Source organism: Taudactylus pleione, unplaced genomic scaffold (assembly GCF_031769625.1).
Source record: "Taudactylus pleione unplaced genomic scaffold, aTauple2 ptg000156l, whole genome shotgun sequence".
Classification (NCBI taxonomy): domain Eukaryota; kingdom Metazoa; phylum Chordata; class Amphibia; order Anura; family Myobatrachidae; genus Taudactylus; species Taudactylus pleione.
In genome coordinates, this window is record NW_028284558.1 from 22105277 (window position 1) to 22131787 (window position 26511).

At 43.2% G+C, this 26511-nt stretch overlaps 1 protein-coding gene across 2 annotated transcripts in view; it reads left to right on the forward strand.

Annotated features, from left to right (window-relative positions):
- Positions 1-26511, forward strand: part of ARHGAP15 (Rho GTPase activating protein 15) — a 724185-nt gene that overhangs the window by 487300 nt on the left and 210374 nt on the right. The gene's annotated exons all lie outside the window — the stretch shown is intronic.

A 26511-nucleotide genomic window follows, 5' to 3' on the forward strand; every position in this document is an offset into this window, starting at 1 on the left:
GGTGCCATCTTTAATGTTTACAGTGTGAGACACCTAAATACAGCTGTTAATCCCTGTAATACCACTATTCTGCTTAGTGCTTTTACAATCTCTGTTACCACTGTTACCCTGCTGATATCAATAAACCCAGCATCCTGGTTAAGGACTCTCTGTGTGGCCTAACAGTCACTTTCACATTCTGCCTGACACCTATTGTGACCACCACCCCAATAGGCTATATCAATATTTCTTAGCTTTTTAAGTATTAAGGGGGATATTCTAATGTTCTTCAAAAGCATGGTCCTGCTTCGCCCATTATCAAGGCAAAGCATCACCACTTACTGATGGCATGTATTTAAGAATCAATAGCCGAAGAGGGAGAGTATTAACTCACATGTCTGGCGAAGTCCACTCTCTCTAGCGGCTGATGTGACCGGCGCTTGCACCCACAGCTAATTGACTAAAATAGTTTTTGTTAGTACCAGCCCCTGGCTGCCTAAGCAGGTAGCCAGGGACAGTGTGGTGGTGTGGCAACGACAGTGGTCTGTCAAAATCAATAGTTGTAGTTGTCGGAAAACAGTTAGTGCCACTGACTGTTTATACATTGCCTCCCCACTTTGGCGCCCTATCTATGGATAACGGCGCCGATCAGGGCCGGATCAAGGTCTGTGGGGACCCCTGGGCAACAAACATGTGGGGGCCCCTATCAATAAAAGTTGAATAAATAATATAAATAAATAAATATATATATATATATATATATATACACAAAGGGGTCTACCACACTCACGCCGTTCATTCAGATATTGATGGAACCTTTGTGGCGGGTGCCATATAAATAAAGGCAGCTGTGTGAAGCAAAGGGGTGGAGCCAAATTCCAATCTGTGTGTTACAGGAATGTCTGACAATATAAGCCCAATAATACTAGCCCTAGTGTCTCCAGTGGCAGCCCACCCTCCAACTCTGTCAGCACTGCTGCAGCTGCACTAGTTGTGCCAAATGTGAAGGAGCCGGAGGAGGCAGATTCAGCCAAGGGACACTTCAGCTACAGCTAAGAGACAGAGCCGCGCGGCTGCATGCTGTGTTTGACTCATACCTGGCAGTTAACACAGCCGCAGCTCAACTCCAATCATCAATTCTGCAGACTGAAACGGAAGATCGCAGACAGGCTCCTGTGTGGAATCTGCTTGCTCCTCACCTCCCGCCATCATCAGCCCGCGGATAGGGTCAGGTCAGGACAGAGAGCAGCCAAGGGGCACTTACACCCTGCACCCCTGGCCCAGCCCGCCCACCCATTGTCATTAGGGTGGCCACGGCCGGGTCAGGGTACTTCTGAGCCGGCTCGTGTTCTTGGTGGGGCAATCCACCCTTTGAAACACTTCCCCACTTGCGGACAAGTGGCAGGGGTTGCCGGGCCCCCTATGACCACCGGGCTCTGACAGGCACATACTAAGGGGGGCGGCAGAATACTGCAGGGCTCCACAGTGTTAAGGCAGGCTGTCAGCAGGAGTCCAGAGCGTGGCTGAGGCTGAGTGAGATTGTGATTGTCACTCAGCACGTAGCTTCCACGCTCTGCACTGAAGCCACGCCTCCACCAACAGTAGCGCTGTTGTCATTGAAATTTGCAAAAAAAAAAAAATGTTTAGTGCACAGTGTGTGGGGGCCCCCTATGTGTGGGGGCCCCCGGACGACCGCCCCTGTCGCCCTGCCTTTAATCCGGCCCTGGCGCCGATCATTCTGATTACTTTCCTACATCACTACTTGCAGGGAAGTGGTAACTGCAGCACTTAACGTGCGTATTACTGCTTTTACACCTAACACCCATTCATCCATCTGCCTCCATATGTAAATATACAATAATGGACAACATAGGGTATTTAGCAGTAAGCATATTTTATTGGAAATCTCGTTTAATGTTTCCTTGAAAATGTTCATATTGCTATATCACCCAACTTGGGCATCATCTGACTGCATCTCCATCCCGTCCCACCCCCCACTCTGTCCCGCTCGCCCTCCTGCTCGCAGCTCCACCCAGTCTGACTCCCTGCATGAAAACTAATGCATTTCAAACATGCATTTTCAACACATTTTATAATGTAATTTATATGTACTGCAGTTATACCGATTTAATTGCACTGGAAGCACACATTAACTCTTGGAAATAGAATGTGCTACATTCAATAATGTTAAAAGCAGTAATAACAAGTTAAAACACAATAATGGGAATAGTATGGCTGACCCTTATTTGTTCTATTTTTATTAGCTTTCCACAGGGTTCATTTAATGTATGTAATGTAAAGTGTATTAAAAGTAGAAAGATAAGAATGAGTCATAAATATCAGTAATTTGATAATAGTCATAACATAGGAGATTATCCATATGAAACAGGTAGGTTGTTTTTTTTTTATAGCACTATATGTGCACTCAAGACCACCAATCCTAACTTAGGAGCAGCTGAGCTATGATATATCCTGCTTTATGGGTTGTGTTGTGTAGCAAAGCAATAAACAAATTAGAGTGGAGCACACACTTTCGTTTGCTGACTGGATATAAGTGCAACACATAGCCAGGTTTGTGGATCATGAATGAGTGTATGGGGCAGTTATGGAATCAGGGGCATTTCTAGAGAGAAGGGGACCCATGTGTAGTCTTTGTCCGAGGTCCCCTCCTCTCTCTCCGGCGGCCGGCAGCGCTCAGCGCCACACTGGTAGACTCTGGGCACTAGAATATGCCCAGAGTCTACAGCGCAGGTCACTTGGAAAATGGCTCTGTGGATATTTTTCTGGTGTTTACCCTACTGTGCATGCACAAAATGCCTGGAAAATAGCCATGGTGGCCATTTTCTTGGCAATTTTGACAGTGCTGATATCGGCGCCGACGTGGGACTCAGGAGGTGGAAGTATTAAAAATATGGGTGCAGGGTGTGCGGTATGGCCCCCCCTGGAGCCAGGGGCCTGTATGCCCCGCACCGGATGTAGTCGGCATCCCGGCTTGTGGGATACCGATGGTCAGAAGGCCGGCATCCTGAAGGCAAGTATCAGGGTGTTAGGGGGAGGTTAGGGTTAGGTAGCGGGATTAGGGTTAGTCCTTAGGGGGAGGGTTAGGGTTAGGCACTGGGGAGGTACTGTTAGGATTAGGGTGTGGGGAGGGGGAGGTTAGGTTTAGGCACTATGGGGGGAGGTTAGGGTTAGGCACCGGGGAGGGAAGGTTAGGGTTAGAAAAGTACTTACCATTCCTTCCTATGGGTGTCAGGATTCTGGCTATCGGGATGCCGCTGTTGGTATTCTGACCAGCAGCATCCCGACTGCCGGGATCAGTGACGTAACTATAAATTTTGCTCCCCCATGCCAAAAAAGTTTCAGGCGCCCCCCACCCAAAGATCAAACACACCCAAAGACAACGTTTAAGGTGTGTGGTTACATGATACAGAAATGTGCCTTACACATTATGACACACTAAGTAATGCCACTTATAACACAGTGTGCCACACTGGAATGCCCCTTGCAACACATTATGCCACACAGCTATGCCCCTTACACATGCCACACAATAATGCCACGTAAAACACATAATGACATACAGTAAAGCCCTTATAACAAATTTATGCCATGCTGTAATCCCACTATTTCACATTATGTCACACTGTAATGCCACATACAACACATTGTGCTACACAGTAATGCCCCTTATACATTATGCCACACAGTAATGCCCCTAATAGCACATTGTGCACACAGTAATGCCAAATACACATTATGCCAAACAGTAATGTCCATTACATCCCACCAACAGATCTACTTCACCAACCCTCCTCTCTGCTCCTGCCAGTCTGTCACCTCAGCTCAAGACAGGTTGTTCAGTTTTTATGTCCGTGTAGAACCAGATTATTGGGAACATAGTTTATAACCTGTAAACTATGTATATCAAGTTAGTGCCCCTTATACAGTGCCCTCTGTGTTGTGCCCCAAAATGCAATGCCCCCTATACTAGTGTCCCTTATGCAGTGGCCCCTGTAATAGTGCCCCTTATGCAATGTCCCCTGTAGTAGTGCCCATTATGCAGGGCCCCCTGTAGTTGTGCCCATTACAGTAGTGCCCCCTGTAGTTGTGCCCTATATGCAATGCCCCCTATACTAGTGTCCCTTAAGCAATGCCCCCTGTAATAGTGCCCCTTATGCAATGCCACCTGTAGTAGTGCCCATTATGCAGGGCCCCCTGTAATTGTTCCCATTAAAGTAGTGCCCCCTGTAGTTGTGCCCATATGCACTGCCCCTTGTAGTTGTGCCCCTTCAAGTAGTGCCCCCTGTAGTTGTGCCCCTTCTAGTAGTGCAGCCTGTAGTTGTGCCCATTTTAGTAGTGCCCCCTGTAGTTGTGCCCAGTAGTTGCCCCCTGTAATTGCCCTCAGTAGTGAGCCCCCTGTAGTTTGCACCCAGTAGTTGCCCCCAGTAGTGAGCCCCCTGTAGTTGCCCCAGTAGTGAGCCCCCTGTGGTTGCCCCCTGTAGTTGTCCCCAGTAGTGAGCCCCCAGTAGTGAGCCCTCTGCAGTTGCCCCCAGTAGTGAGCCCCTGTAGTTGCACCTAGTTGATCCAATAGTGAACCCCCTGTAGTTGCCCCCAGTAGTGAGCCCCCTGTAGTTGCCCCCAGTAGTTAGCCCCCTGTAGTTGCTCTCCCCCACGAGCACACAAACACACACAAAAGAAAAAAAAAAAACACTAACCTTTATCCCCGCTCCAGTGCTGCTGCCGTCCAAACCCCGGCGTACGCTCCTCGGCACTATGGGAGTGACATCATGACGTCACTCCCATAGTGCTCTGTGGGACCTGGAAGACGGAGCTCACTCCTGAGCTCCGTCCCCGGCGTCCGATCCTCGGCACTATGGGAGTGACGTCATGACGTCACTCCCATAGTGCCCTGCGGGACCCGGAAGACGGAGGGAGCTCCGTCGTCTGGCTGCCTCCAGGAGTTTGAATAGGAGCCGGGCGCCCGCTGGTAACACACTCAGCAGGCGCCCGGCTGATGGAGGGTGCAGGGGGTTCGACTGCACCCCCTGCACCCTCCGTAGTCACGGGAGTTCCACCCCTGAGTGGCATAACTACTGCCCCCGTCGCCCCCAAGCTACCCAGCGCCTCCAAGCCACCGCGGGGGCAGTAGTTACGCCACTGGCCAGGATTTCATACCTAACCTGCCCCGCACACCCTGCACCCATTATAGATACGCCCCTGCATGGAGTGTTGTCACTGACCACAATCATTACAGCCTGTGCATTTTACTCATTGCATCTCCATTTCGTTAGGATGTAATTGAGAGTGCTGAAGGGAAAATTAAAATAATTTTAAATAATTTTTATATAACCTACCTGACAGATGCTTTTCAAAAACCCATTCTTTGATTGTCCTCAAAAGTTCTTTGATGTCATGATGAAGCTCCATTTTAGAAATGCACTTACCAACAGTTATTAAGAGACTGAAAAGTGAAAGGGAGTGTATACTTTCCATAGCTACTGTATGAATACGCTCATTCAGAACTTGGTATTTTATGTTGCAGGAAAGCTTAGAGAAGTGTTAATGAATACACTTATATAATACACTGGTAAAATTGAGGAAAACGTATGAGATATTGTTGTGCTCTATTTGAAGTTGAATTTTAACACTTGTACAAAACCAAACCAAACTGTGGCACTTTAATACATTCATGTTGCACCAGCCCAAGTGAGCGCAGTGAAATACAGAAGGAGTGAAGGTAGCGCTCGTATTAGAGATCCTAAAGGAATGGCTACCTTCCCTAATAGCCTATGTAGAATAAAAAGAATCCTCTGGCGCCTCCTATAGGCCCCGTAAAAAGAAATAATGCAGAATCGAATATATAGAATATATAAAAAATAATGTGATTTATTGAATGAATAAAAATGCACTAGTGATCGTATAAAAATGGACGTACTGACTTACAACATTAAACAGAAAAAAACAAGACAAACATGCAAATATATCAGGAGATAGACACGCTATTGAGCAAATTACTCTATTCTTCTATGTTAATCTAAAATGATGGTGAATAACTGATTCTCCTTTAATGGGAGATTCCCCTTATGGATGTAGTTCCACATCGATGGGTAGGTAAATCATAATATGTGGGGTAATGTCTCCAAATAAAATCCAAAGCAAAGTAGTAGTCAGTAGGATGGTTTGCCGGCAAACTTAAGGGTACCTTATACACTGCAGATGTACATCCAGGTCCCCTCCACTGTCATCAATGCGTTTCGCCTGTAATTAGGCTTCAGGATGGTATGTGGCTCTTGCTCCTATTGCCTTATATACTCAGCTGCCTGTCCCGCCCTGCTGAGCGTACTTCCGGTCCACGTGGCTTCATCGTCACTTCCGCTTCCCGCTCGACCGCTCTCCACTCACTTCCGGTCGGCGGAGTCCGGGTCCTAACGTCACTTCCGTTGTATTCGGCGATGTTCTCATCTGGCATCGTCATATCCTGTAAGGGATTGCCAGGAGATAAGATGGCCGCGCATGATCGCTACTTGTCCATCTTTTCAGTTCATCTTTTATGGTTCATAGCGCTGTAGCTTTCATTTCATAAAGGGGCCTATGTCTCCTGATTGGTGAGGCCGTAATAATTAGCCAATATATGTATTAGTCCAGAAATAATTAGATAAGGAGATAATTTAGATAAGTACAGAGACTACATAAAACATATGCAAACGAGCAACAAACATAACAAACTGACATGAAATAAAAATTAAAAAATTAAGATATTATCTATCAGGGCAATATATCGTTTTTTTAAAAGAAAAAGAAAAAAGGAGAAAGGGAACAGAATCGCAAATGATCTCCATAGCGATATTAAAGCTAGAACTTATATCTTCAAAAAGGGCGCTAACTCAAAATCAATGTTGAGGCCCTTGGGTTGTAATGTTCCTAATTCGAAGATTATTCTGGTCTCTTCTTTTAATAGACTGTCATTGAGATTCACTCCTCTCCATGGTACTGTTACTTGTTTTAACCCTACAAAGAAAAATTTTGAGGGATCGCTGTTGTGTTTATCCCGAAAGTGTTTAGATACACTATGATTCTCCTTTTTATTCTTAATATTGTTTAGATGCTCATTTACACGTATAGATAACTTCCGTATCGTCTTCCCTATGTATTGATATCCACAAGGGCAAGATAATAGATAGATGATTCCTTTTGAATCACATGTCATTTTATGTTTGATCTTAAAGTCTTTTTTTGTGGTGTAGGATATAACATTCTGAATAGGTTTAGTGGTGTTGCTCTTGGTTTTTTTACATGCACTGCATCTTCCACATTTATAGAAACCTGGGACATTCCCCTGCAGCCCTTTTTGAAGATATAAGTGCTAGCTATGATATCGCTATGGAGTTCATTTGCGATTCTGTTCCCTTTCTCCTTTTTTCTTTTTCTTTTAAAAAAACGATATATTGCCCTGATAGATAATATCTTAAATTTTTAATTTTTATTTCATGTCAGTTTGTCATGTTTGTTGCTCGTTTGCATATGTTTTATGTAGTCTCTGTACTTATCTAAATTATTTCCTTATCTAATTATTTCTGGACTAATACATATATTGGCTAATGATTATGGCCTCACCAATCAGGAGACATAGGCCCCTTTATGAAATGAAAGCTACAGCGCTATGAACCATAAAAGATGAACTGAAAAGATGGACAAGTAGCGATCATGCGCGGCCATCTTATCTCCTGGCAATCCCTTACAGGATATGACGATGCCAGATGAGAACATCGCCGAATACAACGGAAGTGACGTTAGGACCCGGACGCCGCCGACCGGAAGTGAGTGGAGAGCGGTCGAGCGGGAAGCGGAAGTGACGATGACGCCGCATGGACCGGAAGTACGCTCAGCAGGGCGGGACAGGAAGCAGAGTATATAAGGCAGTAGGAGCAAGAGCCACATACCATCCTGAAGAAGCCTAATTACAGGCGAAATGCGTTGATGACAGTGGAGCTGACCTGGATGTACATCTGCAGTGTATAAGGTACCCTTAAGTTTGCCAGCAAACCATCCTACTGACTACTACTTTGCTTTGGATTTTATTTGGAGACATTACCCCACATATGATGATTTACCTACCCTTCGATGTGGAACTACATCCATAAGGGGAATCTCCCATTAAAGGAGAATCAGTTATTCACCATAATTTTAGATTAACATAGAAGAATAGAGTAATTCACTCAATAGCGTGTCTATCTCCTGATATATTTGCATGTTTGTCTTGTTTTTTTCTGTTTAATGTTGTAAGTCAGTACGTCCATTTTTATACGATCACTAGTGCATTTTTATTCATTCAATAAATCACATTATTTTTTATATATTCTATATATTCGATTCTGCATTATTTCTTTTTACGGGGCCTATAGGAGGCGCCAGGGGATTCCAAGTGAGCGCAGAACTACTCTTAATGATACAAGAAGCAGATAAATATACATTGTTTAAATTTAATAAACGGCTATTAACAAAAGTGACACCTTTTACTAGAATGTATCTGAAATCATTGAAAAACATTTAGGGCTCTATTTACTACAATCCGCATATTGAATGCAGTTTGTAGTGTGATATTATCGACTGAATTCGCATTGCGAATTCAGGCAATATAAAAGGGATTTACTACAAATCCCTTGGAGGGACAGAGCTTGCGAGAAAGCTCTGTCCCTGCGAATCCCCTCCGCACACTAGTCACAGTATTTTCACAAAAAATTCAGTGACAAAGTTCCCGCGCATGCGCCGACCAGCCGCTGCTGCTACCCCCCGGCGCTAAGCCCTGCCCCCGGCACTAAGCCCTGCCCCCCCTCAACCCCCCTCCCTCCCTTAATAGCATTTACCTGCATGATCCGGGCCTCCGGTGATGTCCTCCATGCGTCCAGTCAGGTGATATCCCATACTGCACTGGGACCCGATCACCTGATGACCGGGCCACAGTGCAGTATGGGAGACCAGCTGAGCGGAGGGGAGACATCAACGGAGGCCCGATCACAGGTCCCTGGAGTCAGGTAAGTAAAAAAAAATTTTGACTATTTATTTTTTTTTTTTACAGTAATCAGCTTGCAGTCTGTTTAGACCACACAGCTGATTACTGGGACCGACACCCGACTCTGCTCTCCCCGTTAGAGCAGGGCAGGAGTCCGTTAACCGGGGGAGACCCTGGATAACGCCACCTTCAGGTGGAGTTATTATCACTGGGCCTCCCTAAGTATTTTTTTCACAATTTATTTTTAGTAACTTTGGCCAGATAACATTTCCCATTACAATTATGGGAAATGCGATCTGATTACTAAAAATAAGTGGTACTTAGGGGTTGGAGTAGAATTTTATGAATTCTACTCCAATTGCCCTGTAGTAACTGTAGGTGATATTAAAATAATGTGAAAAGGGTATGAAAACACCCTTTTTCACTTTATTTTAGTAAAAATAATGTTAATAAATAGAGCCCTTAATCTTTATTACTGTTCTGGTTGTTATTATTATTATTATTATTATTATTAGCTAGTATTAGTAAATTGATAACAATTTGCAGTGCTTTCTCTTTATTTTACCTGTTTAAAACACAGCTAAAATTGGTATTATAGCGATGATGGCATAATTAAGTTAGTAACTGAGGGCCTAATTCAGAGCCGCTCGTAAGCGGCCGCTCGTAAGCGGCCGCTCGTTCGCTCCGAGCGATGTTTGCACATCAGCGCATGCGTATGGGTCGTAATGCGCATGCGCCAACCAATCAGTGCGGTTGGAAATCGAGCACTCGCAAAATAGCGAGTGCCTGCTAATTTGAGTGACAGGATGAGGCGTTTGTGGGTGGTAACAGGGGAAGGTGCTTGAAAACGGGGAGTAGAGATCCGAACGCAGGCGCGCCAAACGGTCAAAACGGGCGTTTTAAGGGTGTGCATAATTAACAAAGCAGCGTCATCGACCACGTCACTTGATTGTTTCTTAGCCTGAACTGTTCGCATGATTGCGGTAGGAAAATCCAACCATAAGCACTGCGAGCAGTTCAGACGCCTTTCGATGTACTCGATTAATCAAATAAATAGCGGAGATGACGTAGGATGCAAGCGGCCAGGGAGCGTCTTTACAAAATAGCGACCGCATGTTTCGTTCGCTCGCACAGACATAGAGGCGTCAACAGACCGCAAAGAGCGAGCGCTCAATTTAAATAGCCGGCCCCTTTTTCTGAACGAGCGAGCGCAAATAGCGTCCGGCTCTGAATCAGGCCCTAAGTTTGGCATAATAAGGGTGACTTTGGCAGCAAAAGCCATACATACATTACATACAAAACGTAAAACGTTTGTCGAGGTGGTCAGGGGAGGGGTGTAGATTTCATGTGAACAATCACAATGTCGATAGTCAAAAGATCCGCACTATAATGTGGAATGTCATAATGTAACGGGTTAAAATGTCAATACCCGCAAAATGTCGACAATAAAAAATGTAGGGTTATGGTTTAGGTGTAGGGTCTAAGGTTGGGAATTAGGTTTAGGATTAGGTTTACAATTGGGTGTCGACCTCACGTAAGTGTTGACATTTCAAATGTGAATATTTTTAACATGTCCACATATTGTTAGTGTTGATATTTAGCAAAGCAACCTTCTAAACATTTCAACATGTTGTACCTGTCGACATTATAGTGTCTGCATAATGGCTGTGGACAGTGTGATTGTCGACAAAACATCCCAAACATGATGGGGGGACACCCCTGATGAAGAGTATTTAAAAGGGAAGTATTCCTGTAGCCACATGGCAGACAAAAGGTGTATTAGGAATATGTGATGCTTACATCCAAATCTGGGGGTTTCCATCACCTGTACAATTTTAAGCTAAGAGTAATAATTTTCAATTTACAAATCATACTTTCCTCCCTTAAAGCAAACAATTCATTTGTTTCACCTTCATCATAACATCATACATCAATAGACTTCACAATTCCCCATTTCAACTGTTGCCTGGGTGCCGTTCACACACAGCTAGGTATGAGTAACCAGGGTGGTCATAAGAAATGTCAGGCCCTGGTACTTTAAAGGGCATGGCCAAGTGTGATGACTTGAACACACATCTATTGAGATTATAGGGCACTCTGTATGTTCACTGCTGGTTGGGGCGTGGTCACACCATGTGGGGGCGTGGCTTCACCTCCATGCAGGCCCAGGGATTTTCTACTTTTCCCTGCCCTGCTCAGTACTTCTGTGAGTAACTGAAATGAATGTAGAATTAAAAAAAGAAAAGAAAAGGGACAAAAAGGGGTGAATAAAATTGGCATAAGATCTTTTGTTATATCAATAGTATTAAAGTGGGAAAATTCGTGTTATACTGATACCACATTTTGAAAATTTTCCTGAAAGGACACTCATCAGTAAAAAAGGATGCTGGCTAGTTTTTCATTAATCATTATCAAAATCTATTTATTTGTAACTAATTATAGTGTAATCGTGGACGAGCTCCAGGAAATGGTGATCATTAATTTAGCCGCTGGATAAATGTAACATAATAAATTACCCTGAGCCAGTGAGGGTAATGATGTCGATTCAGAGTCATATATGTTTCAAGTTTGTTTGGAATTTTTTTTTATATACACAAAGCTGGAATTACCATTATGCTAACCTAGACAGTTTCCAAGGGAAGAATGGTTATGGGGCATCTAAAACACTGATAGAGTGACAGAATGTGATATATCCCACATGGAGAGTTGGCAGCTGATGTTAAAGAGAAGAACCCAACAGCTTCTTACATTGGAATCTGCTGGCTGCTGCTCCTCCTGGGTGTGGCTCTCAGCTATGATGTCACATCCAAGTACAACACACTTCAATTCTGAGGAGCTGAGGATACTTCACCTCTCTTCACTGCCTGGGTTTAAATCTTCAAGTTATTACATTTTATAATGTGAAGTCATCCAAATCCAGCCAGTGGAAGGCCCAGAACAGGTTCCATGGCTCAAACTTCTGTCCGGCGTACTCTGCCGTGAGATCCGAATGGGACCCCAAACACTTCATTAGGCATCCAAGATCAATTTCCACCCCTCTGTAAAGTTTTCATCCAAATACATCCATTGGGAGGCAAAGTTCTAGAAAGCGTCCCCGGGTCAAAATTCTGCCCAATGTACACCAACAGGAGTCCAACTGGGACCTCAACCCCCTAGTATGTGTTCTTGAATCCAATGTTACCACTCTGTGAAGTTTTCATGCAAATCCATCCATTGATATAAATAATTCTATTTGTGACCAATGCAGGAACGCATGCTGCAGGTTAATCGTCAGAGAATAAACATGAGAAACGCATTCATTTCATTCATTTTTACAGATAGTTTATTTGTATGCTGGATATTTTATTTAGCTGTGATCTCCTTCCTGGAAAACAAAAGCTGCAGAAATATATAGTATACAGTCATATTCCCTTTTTTTCAGTTTCATAAGGATATTTTTGGCAGAAGAAACCACTAATATCAAACTATCTGGCTTACATGTGATAAGATTATCTTTTAGCAGTGATTTATTTTTTCTATTACAAGTAGGAAATCACATGACCATAAGAGAAACTTTTATCCTATGTTTGTTTTGATTGAGAGAGCCAAACACTGTTGTGTATTACCACGTTCAACGAGAATCATTCACAGGAGCAGAATCATTCAAGTGACTGATCATTGTATTAAATTGCCCTGTTTCAGATAATTTGTCGAAAAAACTATATTTTCTCTAAATAAAACTTGTTAAAAATAAATGTTTTGTCTCTTTGTGTTTTACACAGGGAGCAAAACATTTCTCACAGGCTTGAAAAAAAAAAATATATATATAGTAAACTCCTGTTGCAGCATATAGGTGGGCTCTGGGGCCCATAGTGCAAGACTTGAGCCAGCCTCATAGTCACGGCCTGCTACTCCAGTTTCCACTTTTCCCTCGTCTTGTTCATTTCTCTTCTACTTGATACAGATTCGTGGATGCTATTTTGATGGAAAATATTGTGAGAGAGCTGCATAGTGACATCATCATCCAAATTATTGGAAACCAAATTTACTGTATTACCCCACCTTTGTGAGCTATTTCAAGGAGTTAACATGGAAAATAGACTCAACATATAAGCAGTAACTTTGGGATGCGATCCTTCATACTTGGAGCATATGCTCAGCTCTCACTACTAAATTATCTAATTAATCATGTGAAAGTTATTCGAACTAGGTACAGTAGTTCAAACATAACATATTGGTATTGTGCCGTACTTAAGGCTGCAGGGTTGAGGCTGGAAAGACCATGTATCTGGTCTCCCAAAGTTGGAAAATTAGAACCAAATACTATTTGTTAGACCATGCTGACTATATGCATAAACATTCAGAGTGATTGTAGTATGACATCTAGCAGTAAACACAATACATATTGAACGTACCATTGGCACAGGAAAAACACCATCGTGTATAAGACCTAAGCTGATTGTAACTAGGGGTGTGCACCGGCCACTTTTCGTGTTTTGTGCTTTGGTTTTGGATCTGGATCTTTCTTTGTGTTTTGGATCTGGATTGGTTTTGCCAAAACCACCCATCCGTGTTTTGGGTTCTGGGTTTTGCGTTTTGGATCTGGATTTTTTTAAAATACAGCTAAAATCACAGAATGTGTGGGTTTTTCTGTTCCTATGCTATTATTAACCTCAACACCATTAATTTCCACTCATTTCCAGACTATTCTGAACACCTCACACCTCACAATATTGTTTTTAGTCCAAAAGGTTGCACCGAGGTAGCTAAGCGACATGAGTGGACGGCACAAACACGTGGCCCATCTAGGAGTGACACTGGAGTGGCAGACAGGATGGCAGTTTGAAAAACTAGGCCACAAACAGTACATAATGCAAAGAAAAAAAAGAGGTGCAAGATGGAATTGTCCTTGGGCCCTCCCACCAACCCTTATGTTGTATAAACAGAACATCCACACTTTAACAAACCAATCATTTCAGCGCCAGGGTCTGCTACATGACTGTGGCTGAAATGATTGGTTCGTTTGGGCCTCCACAAAACAAGCTGGCAATTAATCTGTCCCTGCATAAACTGGCTCTACGGAGGCAAGATGTCATCCTCATCCTCCTCATACACCGATTCCTCACCCTCTTCAGTGTTGTGTACATCCTCATCCTCACAGGGTATTAATTTGTCCCCGCTGGAATCCACCACCACAGGTCCCTCTCTACGTTCTGGAGGCTGGTCTCCCTGGAAGAGTTGATAATTCATTTTTATGAACATCATCTTCTCCACATTTTGTGGAAGCAACCCCCTACGCCTTTCGCTGCACTAAACACTCTTTCGGAGTACACACTGGAGGGGGGGCAACTCAGGTAAAATAGAGCCAGTTTGTACAGGGGCCTCCAAATTGCCTCTTTTTCCTGCCAGTACAGGTATGGACTGTCTGACATGCCTACTTGAATGCTGTCACCGATGTAATCCTCCACCATTCTGTCAATGGAGACAGTATCATATGCAGTGACAGTGGACATGTCAGAAATTGTTGCCAGGTCCTTCAGTCCGGACCAGATGTCCAAACTTGGTCCTGCCTGCATCACTGCCAGCGGGTTGCTTAGGATACCTAAGTTGTTTCCTGGCAGCCCCAGTTGCGGGAGAAAATGAAGAAGGAGCTGTTGACATGTCACGTTCCGCTTCAGCTGACAGTGTTTTCACCAGCAGGTCTTTGCACCTCTGCAGGCTTGTGTCGGCCAGAAAGAGAGACACCACATAGGCTTTAAACCTAGGATCGAGCATGGTGGCCAAAATGTAGTGGTCTGATTTCAACAGATTGACCACCCTGGAATCCTGGCAAAGCGAATGAAGGGCTTCATCCACAAGTCCCACATGCCGAGAGGAATCGCTCCGTCTTAGCTCCTCCTTCACTTTCTCCAGCTGCTTCTCCAAAAGCCTGATGAGGGGAATGACCTGACTCAAGCTGGCAGTGTCTGAACTGATTTCACGTGTGGCAAGTTCGAAGGGCGGAAATCATTCTCCACTGCGGTTGAGTCAGGTGCATACCCTCTCCATTGCCTATGTCGTAGGTGGATGTACAGGTTTGAATGGTCTTTTGCTGCTCCTCCATCCTCTGAAGCATATAGAGGGTTGAGTTCCAACGTGTCACACCCTCTTGCTTCAGGTGATGGCGGGGCAGGTTCAAGAGTGTTTGCTGGCGCTCCAGTCTTCGGCACGCAGTCGCTGAATGATGAACATGGGAAGAAATTTTTCGGGCCACCCAAAGCGTCTCCTGCACGCCCCTGTCATTTTTCAGAAAATTCTGCACCACCAAATTTATTGTGTGAGCAAAACATGGGAGGTGCTGGAATTAGCCCAAATGTAATGCCCGCATAATATTGGTGGTGTTGTCAGATATCATAAATCCCCAGGAAAGTCTAAGTGGGGTAAGCCACTGGGCGATGATTTCCCTCAGTTTCTCTAAGAGGTTGTTGGCGGTGTGCCTCTTACTAAAACCGGTGATACACTGCATAGCCTGCCTTGGAACAAGCTGGCATTTCTGAGATGCTGCTACTGGTGACGCTGCTGTTGTTGCTGCGTAAGGGGATACATCTACCCAGTGGGCTGTCACAGTCATATAGTCCTTAGTCTGCCCTGTTTCACTTGTCCACATGTGGTTAAGTGGACATTGGGTACAACTGCATTTTTTAGGACACTGAGGACACTTTTTATGATGTTTCTTACAGTTTCGGTATCGCCTGCCTAGTGAAGTGGAATCTAGACGGGATTTAGAACCGGGACACACTACCTCCATCAATTGTCTAAATCCCACTGCACTAATGGCGCATACCGGAAGCACGTCTAACACCAACATAGCAGTCAAGGCCTCAGTTATACGTTTTGCTTCAGGATGACTGCTGTTGTACTTCATCCTCCTCGCTAAGGACTGTTGGAGGGTCAATTGTTTAGTAACAGTAGTGGTGTACCTACTTCCTCTCTGGGATGATGAACGACTCCCAGCAGCAACAGCAGCAGTGGCAGCAGGAGGCGTAGCAATGCAGGATCCTCCGGAGGAATCCCGGATAGGAGAGTCAGTCATGCCTGTGACATGGCCTGCAGGACTACTTCCGATCCTGACTGAGGAGGAAATTGACGAGGAGTGGTTTGCAGGCATTTGGATACAACAGGCCAAAGGGATTTAGGTGTTCCTGGACTGCTTACGGTCTTAGCCAAAGTTTCTGAACTTGACAGTAACTTTTAATGAACGCACTGCAGGTGACGTATAAGGGAGGCTGTTCCTAGGTGGTTAACATCCCTACCCCTACTTATTCCACCTTTACATATGGTACATATGGCAAGACAGTTGTTGTCCGGATTTGGATAGAAATATTGCCAGACCAAAGAGGTGGAATGTTTGGTTTTCTACTCAGCAAGATCGTGATGGGCTTTTTCATCCCACGGACAACAACTGTCTCCCCCGGAGCCTGTTTAAACAAACCATGCTCCTCCTCGCCAACGTCCTCCTCAGTGCCAGCTACACCAGTATCCTCATCCTGTTGTACTTCAACAGTGACATCTTCAATTTGCATATCAGCAAGTGGACTGTGGGTGCTCCTTTCAGCACTTGCAGAGGGCGTGCAAATGGTGGAAAGAGCCACCTCTTCCCGTCCAGTGCTTGGTAGGTCAGGCATCGCAACCGCCACCACACTTGGACTCTCCTTTGGGATTTGTGATATCTTCTTAGAACTCATAGAATGCACAGTTCTTCACTGTGCTTTTGCCAGCTTAACTCATTTGATTTTTGTAGCGGGAGGAGGGCTTCCATCGTCAAGTGAAGCTGAACCACTAGTCATGAACATAGGTAAAGACCTTAGCCGTTCCTTGCCACTCCGTGTCGTAAATGGCATATTGGCAAGTTCTAGTTTCTCCTGAGATGATTTAAATGTTTTTTTTAAGGTCATTTTCCTAAACTTTGTTATTTGGGATTGTATATGCCCTCTACTATGACATTGGGCATCGACCTTGGCAGACGATGTTGATGGCATTCTATCATCTATGTCATGACTAGTGGCAGCAGCTTCAGCACTAGGAGGAAGTGGTTCTTGATCTTTCCCTATTTTACTTTTAGTGGACAAAGTTTGGTCCTCCATTTATGTTATATTGATTGATAGATTGATATATACGTGCGGCTAAGGCGCACACAAACTCAGAAAAGAAGAATTAAAATTATTTTTTGTAGTGCACTTTGGGGATTACAGCACCCTTTCACAGTCAAGTCAGCCGGCCCTTGATTTATGACACAGGCGCACGCTTGGCGCCCCTCCTGTGCGGCTACAGCTCACACAATTCACAACACAGAAAAGAATAATTAAAAATATGTTTGTAGTGCACTTTGGGTGTTACACCACCCTTTAAGAGATGAGCCAGCTGGCCCTTTACTTATGGGACACAGGCGCACGCTTGGCGCTGCTCCTTTGTTGATGCACGTGCAACCATGGTGCACACAATTCACAAACACAGAAAATATTTTTTTATTTGGTTTGGAGTGCACATTGGGGGTTACAGCACCCTTTAACGGTCAAGCCAGCCGGCCCTTTACTTATGACACAGGCGCACACTTGGAGCTACTTTGTTGATGCACATGCGGCTACGGCGCACACAGGGCCTGATTCAGACCCGGTCGCAAGCGTGGTACGCTCGCAACCAGGTCGATGGTGGGCCAGTGCGCATGCGCATGATGGAGTCGTCTCCGTCGTGCGCATGTGCGAGACCCGGAAGCTCTTATGGATACAAACTGGCTTCAACATTATTGGTTACATACATAGAGAAACCAGTTAGCATTACATGTTTATAAAGATAAGTATATAACACATACAAAACCTTAAATATAACTTATTTAACTCATTTATGATTTAAACTCAATTAACTATGGAGGTTGGTCTTTAACCATAACCATTAACTGTCCTCAGTTACTACTTGTATTCTTGAGACATTAACTTTATCGCCTTGGAACATTGGGCCTGATTCAGACCCGGTCACAAGTGCTGAGCGCTCGCAACTGGGTCGATGGTGGCCCAGAGTGCATGCGCACGACTGAGCCGGCTCCGTCGTGCGCATACGCGAGACCCGGATAGCGACGGGCAATCCGTCGCTCCAGGTCTCGCAACAAAGGGGGCGAGCTGTCGATGTTGAGTGACAGCTCGCCCCCTTTGGTGGGCGGGCCGGGGGAGTGGCTGCCCAAATGGAGGCATTCCCATGTGAATGCCTGCCATGTGGGGGCGGCCCCACTGACATCACGAGTGATGTCAGTTGAGAGATTGTGGCTCTGTTAGAGCCGAAATCTCTCTGGGGTTTGCAGTCACGAGACACTACCACAAGGGTCTCGTCGCAAGCCCGATTGTCGCGATGGTTTTGACCATCGCGACCATCAACCTGGCCGCTTGCTATAGCTGTGGGTGGGTGTCGCACAAAAAAAAAAACGCCCTGATTCAGAGCGAGTGCTCTTTCAGAGCGTCCGGCTCTGAATCAGGGCCACAATTCTCAAACACAGAAAAAATTATTTTTTTATTTGTTTGGAGTGCACTTTGGGGGTTACACCACCCTTTAACAGATGAGCCAGCCGGCCCTTTACTTATGACACAGGCGCACGCTTGGCGCTACTTTGCTGATGCACGTGCAGCTACTGCGCACACAATTCACAAACACAAAAAAATATATTTTTTAATTTTTTAGGGAGTGCACTTTGGGGGTTACAGCACCCTTTAACAGATGAGCCAGCTGGCCCTTGATTTATGACACAGGCGCACGCTTGGCGCTGCTCCTTTGTTGATGCACGTGCAGCCACAGTGCACACAATTCACAAACACAGAAAATAATTTTTTTATTTTTCCTGGAGTGCACTTTGGGGGTTACACCACCCTTCAAGAGATGAGTCAGCTGGCCCTTTACTTATGGGACACAGGCGCACGCTTGGCGCTACTTTGTTGATGCACGTGCGGTTACTGTGCACACAATTCACGACACAGAAAAAAGAAAATTTCATTTTTTGGTGTGCACTTTGGGAGTTACAGCACCCTTTAACACACAAGCCAGCGGGCCCTTTACTTATGACACAGGCGCACGCTTGGCACTATTTTGTTGATGCACGTGCGGCTACTGCGCACACAATTCACAAACACACAAAAAAAAAATTATTTTGTTTGGAGTGCACTTTTAGGGGTTACATCACCCTTTAAGGGACAAGCCAGCCGGCCCTTGATTTATGACACAGGCGCACGCTTGGCGCTGCTCCTTTGTTGATGCACGTGCAGCCACAGTGCACACAATTCACAAACACAGAAAATAATTTTTTATTTTTGTTGGAGTGCACTTTGGGGGTTACACCACCCTTTAAGAGATGAGCCAGTCGGCTCTTTACTTATGGGACACAGGCGCACGCTTGGCGCTGCTCCTTTGTTGATGCACGTGCAGCCACAGTGCACACAATCCACAAACACAGAAAATTATTTTTTATTTTGTTTGGAGTGCACTTTGGGGGTTACAGCATCCTTTAATGGTCAAGCCAGCCGGCCCTTTACTTATGACACAGGCGCACGCTTGGAGCTACTTTGTTGATGCACGTGCGGCTACTGCGCACACAATTCACAAACACAAAAGAAAAAAAAAATTTTTTTGGAGTGCACTTTGGGGCTTACAGCACCCTTTAATGGACAAGCCAGCCGGTCCTTGATTTATGACACAGGCGCACGCTTGGCGCTACTTTGTTGATGCACGTGCAGCTACTGCGCACACAATTCACAAACACAGAAAAGAAAAAAAAATTTTTTGGAGTGCACTTTGGGGGAGCACCCCTGATGGACAGATAAGCCCCTGGACAACACTACAGCAACCCTTTAGCCCCTATGGACAACTGACTGCACAACACAGCCCAGCTAGCCCCTATGACAGCAGCACAACACAGCCCAGCCAGCCCCTATGGATAACAGCAGCACAACACAGTCAGCCCCTATGGACTGAGTGGACACAGCCCCTATGGACAACAGCAGCACAACACAGCCCAGCCAGCCCTAGCACCCACCCTCCCTCTTCACTGTCCACAGCCGGAGTGAGAAATGGCGCCGATGCGGGGACCTTTTATAGAATCCAAAACCAGCGAGATCCGGAAGGCAGGATGATGACGTTTTGCCTCAATTTCAGTTCCGAATCAGGCGGGAAAACCCGAGCCGGACTCAGTTCCCGGCTCGGATCGGCACATATATTCTAAGGGGTCAACCCAATTTGGTGCAAAGTGCGAGTTTGCTAGCTGCTATTTTCTCTTCAAATTTGCATAGCAAATTAATTTTGCAATCCAATTAGCAACTCGCACTGCACCAGTCAGAGTGAATTCGCATTTTTCCATTCGCACCCCTGTGAGGGTGAGAGATGGACAGGAAAATCTTTATTTTAAAGTTAAAATGTTGGGACACCATGCTGAACCCCTTGAATACCTCCCCTAATGACTAATTAGGTAATTGGAAGTTTCCAATGAGTTTAATCAGTCCAATAATTACATTTAATTTTTTGGGGTAAAATAATTGCCTCAAATTACCCCAAAATCAACTTTTTTGTTAGTATAGGCACCCCAAATTTATTACAGTATTTTTCTATTGAAAAATAATTGTATTTTAGCATTTTTTTTACATTTTTCAAAGTACCCCCAAAGTATCCCAAAATCACCTTTTTTCCTGCTTTTTTTGCAATTTTCGCTGAATTCGATTGATATTAAATGAAAAAAGTTTGTTTTTTATAATTTTTTTTGCATTTTTTTTTTAAAAAAGCACAAATCAGCCATTTGACACCATTTAAAAATCTTCAATAAATTCCTAATGCCCACAAACAGCATTCTATAGGGCCCTGCTCATGAAATTGTAAATTTTGGGGGTCTAGGAGGGTCTCTCCACATTTTCATGCACATCTCTCACATTGCATTTGTCAGTCATTTCACAAACCTCCGCTGCGAGTTCTGCAAATATGCATTTTTAATTTGAATGGAGAATTCTCGGGTGTGCGCATTCATGCGAATTCGTCACTACTCGCAAATCACACCTATTTGGATTGCCCCCTAAGAATTCTCCTTGTTGAGAATTCTTTATTATGTTATGAGGTATTAACTTAAACAGCTGAGGAAAAACAGTTATCTTTTCAGTCCATATTGCTCATTGAACATTGCCATATTCCAGACCACCCCCATTACATAATAATAATAATAATAATAATAATAATAGTTATTTATATAACACTTTTCTCCTAATAGGACTCAAAGTGGTTTACAATTGCATTTAAAACACAAAATAGAAAATGAGCTTCACAGAAAATAAAAACATTAGTGAAGGGACATACGTGAAATGTGTGAGTAAAAAGTCTTAAGTCTGTTTTTGAAGTATTCTACAGTGGAGGCCTATCGAACTGTGCAGGGAAGCGAGTTCCATTGAGTCAGAGGGCCTGATTCAGAGCTGCTCGTAAGCGGCCGCTCGTTTGCTCCGAGCGATGTTTGCCCAACTGCGCATGCGTACGGATCGTTATACGCATGCGCGAACCAGTCAGTGCGGTCGAAATTCATGTGCTTGCAAAATAGCGAATGCCTGATAATTTGAGTGACAGATTGAGGCGTATGTGTAAGAAAAAAAGCGGGCCTATCATTCATCTGGACCTCTCTATATAAATCAGGCACCTCAGGACACATGTAGATACCTTGACAAAGGCTTTTCTAGCCGAAACGTGTTGGTATTGAAGGGACTGCCAGTCTTCACCAATACAGAGAGAAACCTGTCCATCTGCAGGGAAGGTGATTTGCTGTAGGGGTAGCATTGTAACCCCTTCTGCTTTTACACTGTGCCTTTCTGTAAAGGTCATTTCTGGTACGCTGCCATCTTTATTATATTTCCTGAAATTGCTTTTGGGACTTTTTTAGACTATGTAAAAATAAATGTTACTTTACTTCACATGGTGGAATCCATTTTGTGATCTTTCTGAGGTGCTGTCATATGCAAAGAAGTTTTCAAAGAAGCAATTGTGAGAACTAGGAGGATCTAAGAAACCAGTTTTTTCACTGTTTATTAAGGATATTTTAAGGAATTTTTAAAGAAACCAGTTTTCACTGTTTTGGGAAACTGACATTTATATATTATCCAAGTGACTCTACGTTTTTAGTGTGTTGTTTACCACTATAATTATATTCCCTGTATCTCCTAGAGGGAGCGCTGGCATTTTCATTTACCTAGATTGAGGCGTATGTGGGTGGTAACAGGGGAAGGTGCTTGAAAACAGGGAGTGGAGATCCGAACGCAGGCGTGCCTAAAGGTCAAAACGGGCGTTTTATGGGTGTGCATAATTAAAACAGCAAAATTGTGGTAGCAAAAACCAACCACAAGAATAGCGAGCAGTTCATACCCTGGTCGATGTACTCGATTAATCTAATAAATAGCGGACATGACATAGGATGCGAGCGGCATGGGGGCGTAGTTTCCCAAAAAACGACCGCAAGTTTTGTTCGCTCGTTCAGACCTAGAGACGTGAACAGACCGCAAAGAGCGAACGGTTCATTTGAATATCCACCCCTATTTTCTGGATGAGCGAGCGCTAATTGCGCCCAGCTCTGAATCAGGCCCTGAGGCATAAAGATAAAAGCTCTACTCCCATATGATTTCAGGGATTTTCTAGGTACTGCTAATAGTGCTTCATCTACAGATCGCAGTAATCCAGTGGAGCACTAATTATTTAGAAGCAACTTCAGGTACCTTGGGCCCTGGTTATGTACAATAGGGCTTTGAAAGTAAGTAAGCCATTTAGGAAAGCCTAATATGATTAAATTAAATGGAAATAATTATCCCGTCATGGACCAATTGTACCTATAGAATGGAGAATAATTTCCATTCAGAGGGTTATTTATTTTTTATATTTTTTTATATTTATTTTTGTCAGTCATTTTTTCTTGTCAACATAACATTAATTTTTTTCTAAAAAAAAATGGTAATAGTTATTCCAATTTTCAACTTTTACACCAATTTTTTATTGGTTTACACAACTTTACGCAATTCTTCAGTTTTCTTTTTTTTACAATCCGTATCACTTTTACTGAGGAGCAGTTAAAGATTCTAAAAATATGTTTCAGGTTTACGTATAAATATGAACAAGTATATGACAATAGGCAGCAAAATTAATGAAAGCAATGATTAAAGTTTGCTGATGCTTAATAAATAGGTTCCTTCATATCACTTACATCTTTTTACCCAGTGGAATTACATAAAGGGGTATTTAGTATCACACTGCAAACAAGACATGAATTCTGCAAATCATAGCAAACTATCAAGGATTAGCTTTCATTAAACTGGCATGCACTACACTGATTAAAGCTAATTTTGGAGTGGCAGGAATGGGTTACTACATATTTGTGTTATTAAATAAACCTTAGAAGTGCCAATCATGAGGATGTATCTGTAAAATATTTATTACATTATATTTATAATGAAATAATTGGACGCACAAAAATCATTATTTTTTAGTGGAACCACACGCGGCAAAATGTTAACAATCTCAAGATATATATTAACTAAACTACCCATTGAAATAATTTAATAATAAAGAGAATGCCGGCTTGATTAATTGTTGCAGAGTTAAATTTACAATAAACCTGTCTTGATCGGTTCCTCAGCGACGCAGTATTACTGTCTGTGCAGTTGTTTAACAAGAATTTAATTGGAAAGATAAGTGAATGCACATTTAAAAGTATTGTTAATTTGCTTTATAATCACCCCATCCTTCAAAGTATTGACAGCACCAGGCTGAAATCCTTTCTACTTTTACACATATTATTTTCCATATGTGCATCATAAATTATAGAGTTTTAATTGGAAGATTTATAGATTCTATCAGAGTAAAAATATTTTTTTAACAGCTCAGTGTCTTTGTAGCAAATTAAACTAAACTTCTTGTATCTGAACTAGTATATGTCTTGCGGAATAAATCTCTTTGTAAATAAATTTTTAAATTACTGTCACTCACATCAGATATTGACATTCAAGTAGGGATCAGTGCAAAACCTGACCTTGTGCCATTGTGATCCCATTATATGTGCATTAGCAGTTTTGGACCAATGCATATCAGCCATAATTGCTCCTGCATTGCGTTCATAGATCTAAATGCATACCCATATACCCTTTTGTACACATATCTGCAGCCAATCCTCCCCTTTCTGTACTCTTGTTTTGATACCCTTCATCCTCACTTTTACCAGCCCTATCCTTGGTGCAAAAAGATATGTCTGAATCAGGTATATTAATACTTCCAGACAGGATGTAGTTATAACACCGACAGTTGAGATGCTGGCAATTAGAATGCAGATTCCGTAATCCCGACACCGGCATCCTTACACTAGGGGGAGGGTTAGAGTTAGGAACTGGGGGAGAGGGGTAGGTGTAGACTGTGGGGGGGGGGGGATTAGGTTTAGGCACTAGGGGGGAAGGTCATTGTAGGTTTAGGCAGGAGTGAGGGAGTGTTAGGAGTAGGAGGAGGGTTAGGATAGTTACTGACAGTTGTCGGTATCTTAGCCCTGTCGAGATGCCTGTGTCTGGATTCTGCCCGCCGGGATCCCGAAGTGCCGGCATCCCATACCCAAACCCTTCCAGTCAACTCTGCATAGGCCACAATTCCATCGACATGTCCTCTCTAAACATTGCCTTGTGAGGACGCCTTGTTACATTCCAGTGTCATGACATGAAGTCCAATTAAAGAATTAATATTAATATCCAATATTAAATTATGCCTTCCCAACAGATGGGACTATCAAACAATTATTACTCCTCATAGATATACTTTGTAATTAGAAATTAGTGATTTGGTTTTGACTTGGTTACATTCGGTTCTGAATACGTCATCTTATTGGCTCTCCACGGTCATGTGTTTTGGATAGCCAATTAGATGATGTTTTCAGATCGGAACCTGCGGTAAGTTGGCAAAAAGAGCAGAGTCAAATCCAAATAGTTTATCTCTACTTTTAACTGCTTCCAGCAAACCTGTAGTCATACTAATTGCTTTCCAAAAAGTCACTGAGGGTTCAGGAAATCATATTAACTTCTAAATGTCACATTACCAACAAGAGCCAACAACTCTAACTGTCCTACTTGCCATAGCTAGCCAGCTCAATGGGAACAAGTGGTCAGGTCATTAGTTTAGCATATCTGTGACAATTGGCCATACAACTGTAGTGATTCATTTATTGGACAGTGTAATTGCTGGCAATTAACCGGGAGGAGTATCTCAATGGAAATACATTAATACATTAGTCTTATACACTTAGAAAATTAAAATATTAACATACAACTGACATTAGGAACATATAGTAATCATTCATTTTGCAATTAAGCCTATTAAGTGCTTATTTATTAAACATCTCTCCCCAGTTTCTGTATGATTTTAGTATTATTGCTATTTAACAAAAGCAGAATGCCATAGAAATCAAAGATATTGCCTACATTCAACTAAGTATTGCAGGTTACAACATGACGATGATTTAGAACCAGAACACAGAGGTCTGCGCACATCTCTAGTCTCTAATGTGGAAGCCCAGGAGTAACCCATCAACAGTACACCCCTGAGGAGACCTAAAATGGGAATGAATAGTAGTTGACTTTTCAGTTACTTTTAGATAACATAAGCTCTGAATCCATTAGTACTGGCAAAAGGGGAGATCCATTGGACTGCGATTTGACTTCAGGATTTCTCCAGGCTAAAAATATAAAACTTTTGAAAAATAAAAATGTAAAAAAAAAAATAATTGTTATTTTCTGGTTATATAAGTGGATAAATCACCTACCTCTGAGGGACCTAAAGTTATGTGGTTATAGTGTCTTCACAGGATGCCTAATATTTTTTTCCCCTAGTGCAGTGGTTCCCAAATTTTTTAAAATCACACCACCCTAGAGTATCAGCATTGTTTTGATGGCACCCCTAAGTTTAAGTTTGTTATTAAGAAATTCAGAAAAAAATGTTGTACAGTAGTAAAGTGAAGTGAATAGTGTTTACCTGTCATCCTTAGGTTCAGCTATGTGGTGGTGGACAGGTTTGTGCTTCTGTTTGTCCGCACATTTACATTAAATTGACCTTAAATAATTTGATTTGGTGCTGGACCACCAACCTGTGGCACCCCTGCAAGTGTCCAGAGCCACCCCAGGGTGCCATGGCACACAGTTTGGGAACCACTGCCCTAGTGTTTCTTATTTTTCATAAATACTGGACTGTTACTAAAATGATACCAACAGTTAGCCCTATATAAGAATTTGTTAAGGTAAAAAAAGTAGCAAAACATAGGGAAAACGTATGGAACAATTTCATTCATTAAGTGATCAATGAGGTTCTTTGAGTGTGGTTAAATAGTTTATACTAAAAGCAAACATAACACAGGGAGAGGTTTCTCTAATAGTATCGCATACAAAGCACGGAGGTCAATTGTCCTTAATGTCTACTTAACATAATTTTTAAAAACACTACAATCTCACTAGAAAAATTAGATTACAGACTTTTAGGAAATATTCTCT